Here is a 2993-nt window from a genome sequence, read left to right on the forward strand (position 1 = left end):
ACAGTGCACCTTTCAACACAACAATATCGGTTGGAATTATTCTATCGGCTGCGACAAAAGGACGAATCTTATAGTCGTCACCTACATTTATTAGAGTGATTGCGCACGGATAACCATTGCATTAAGTGATTAAGTTTCTATGATGAATCTGTGTGTGTATATTTGTGTGACATGAAAATGACTGGATTATCGTCTCTCAGTCTATATATATATTACTGCAGGTGACACTGAAAAAGCAGATCTCGGAATACTTTTGATTCAATTTTCATTGAAATAATTGCTGCTTTCGTGCATTATTCATTCGGCGGAATACCTGACACGAAAAAATAAAATGTTCATGTACCTGTAAGTTTTCTGAAGGATCTAGAAAACTACAAGGCATTGGTTGCCCTTTACATCCTGAATTAATTAAGAATTCATCAAGCAGCGTAGTATCTTCATCTGTTCTAAAATAAAGTTCAGGAACGATTTATACTGCAATAGATCCTCTGGAAATTGAAGAAAGTATTTTATTCCAAGATTTGCGGAAGACTCGACAAGCAAACTATTCTTTGTGTCAGGAAGCGAAGAAACGATGCGTATAAATGTAGGCTCGGATCGTTTATTCGTGTTTTTGATTGGTACCGTTCTAGTACTCTCAAGTGACTAACGTAATTCGTCTGTCCGGTAGGAAAACATTAAATACACATTCAAGTATGTATATAATCTACATACAGATTAGGCTGGTCCTTATTGTGCGACTTTTTATACTTAAAATTAAAAAAAATAGGGGAAAATAAGGACCTTCCTAATGCAGGACTATGTTCAAATATCGCTAATCTTGACGTTCGTCCTTGTTATATACAATAGCAATGTTTCTAATTTACACTATAAACTAACTAGAGTAACAAACTCTATTTTACACTTATTTACACGAAAAACTGATAAGAGCCTCGATGCTTGCGGATAGTCGATTTCGTTTCCGAAAATGAAAGTGACGCCTTACTCCTCTAAATATCTCCTATGTTTTTTATAGCTTGCGCAATAACGAATATAAATGTTACATAACGGCAGTATCGGTCGTTTTCAGAGTCTAGAATGTTTGGAATCTTTCGGGAATATGCTACAATGACCTTAGCAATGTTCCTCATGACGATCCAAACACAAAATATTTTTTAACTAATTTGGAGGGGACTTTAATCGAAAAAAGTGAGAAGGAAATATTTTTATATCTGGTTCGCCAGAGAATTACATAGGTCGCCATATCTGGATAGAACCACGATGGCCGACACACAGAAAATCACCCTTCATGCGGCAGCTAACAACTCCCTGCATTCGCAAATGTCCCTCCCCATCCGAAAACGAGGCTCATCCTTCCAGACTCCCCGACAGGAATCCTCGGGAGAATATTCTCGACGGGAACTTGGATATCTACGAATCACCCTCAATTACCATACCGCTCCTTCAGACTCGCTTGGAGGAATCGATCTTTCGTCTCTGACGACTGTGACTTGTGCTTTTCTTCAATTCATCGACTATGCATAATAGAAAAGGATGGAACACGTTGGAATCGAATAGGTCGCTAGTCGGCACAGTATCGACTAGTATCTTCCAATTTAGGATCTTATAGAAACAAATAGAGATTATAGATCCAAAAGAGATATACAAAAATATAGAATTTGGAACTAAGGGGTAACTTGATAAGTCACTATCTTTTATTAATGGCTAGGAAAACTTCAAACTGATAATATGTTCCAAAGAATTGTTGGCTTTTAATGAAGTTATAGTTCTTAAACTATATGCAATAAAAGAAACGTTATGTAAGCAGAGCTAAACAACTTTATTCAAGCAATAATTTAAAAAATATATTAATTCCGAACTTCTTTGTACTATTTTAAATTTCATTTAAAATTTTCAAATTTCTTTGAATTCTCCACCATGCAGTTGAATTATTTCAAATACCGTTAAATTCAGTTAAATTCCTTAGAAATCCTCTCGAAACCCAACAATTTAATTTAAGTATTTCAAATTTCTTTCATTTTTATTGTCCTGAGGATCTTTCGGAATTGCTGAATTTCCTTGAAGCTAAATTAATTTCATTAAAATTAATTTACGTTCATTTGGGTCTTTCGAGTTGCTTCAAATTTTCTTAAGTTCAGTTAAATTCTTTCAATCACATAGCATTAATATATGAAATATTTTTAAATTCTTTACATACTTTATAGTTTAATGGAACTCCATCTTTTAATATTCTGGAATTTCTTTGAATCCTGGCTAATCCCGTTAAATTTTTCCGAATTTCATTGAATTCTCCCATATTTTTTATTCAATCAGATATTTGTAATCAGTTCAATTTCATTGATATTCAGTCAAATCACACGAATTCTCTGGGAATATTTTTAATTATATAATTTATCTTAAATTCAATTAAAATTTTTTGAAACTTCTTGAATACCTTTAAATTGAATCCCTTTGAATTAATTTGATTCCTCTTGAATTCAATTTAATTCTGTCGAATTTTTTTAAATTCTCTTAAATATAATTGAATTCAAACGAATATCTTTTAATTACTTTAAATTCAATTTAATAAAATAGAATTTTTTTGAAGTTCCTTCGATACTACTCAATTTTGTCGAAAAAAATTGAATTCTCTTGCATTTAGTTTCATTTCTTGAAATTCCTTTCATTTTCTTGAGATGAGTTTCATTCACTTTGAACTGAGTTGGAGCACATGAATGCCCCAAAATTCGAAGTGTGCTTACAATTTACTTAAATTTTCCTGTAATCTGTTTATTTCCTATGAATGCAGTTGAATTCTCTAAAATACAATTGGACCTTCGGTAGAATCTTCTAATACTGTTGAGTCACGTTTAATTCTCTTAAATTATTTTGCAATAAAGTTTAATTTATCTTCAGTTCTTGGTTTTGTGATCTCGCAACCTTCTTCAAATTTTACATATAATCAAAGTAACCTACTACATAAATTTTAAATGAGTTATTTACATGTTTAAACC

This window comes from Belonocnema kinseyi, chromosome 5 (assembly GCF_010883055.1).
Source record: "Belonocnema kinseyi isolate 2016_QV_RU_SX_M_011 chromosome 5, B_treatae_v1, whole genome shotgun sequence".
Taxonomy (NCBI): Eukaryota; Metazoa; Arthropoda; class Insecta; order Hymenoptera; family Cynipidae; genus Belonocnema; species Belonocnema kinseyi.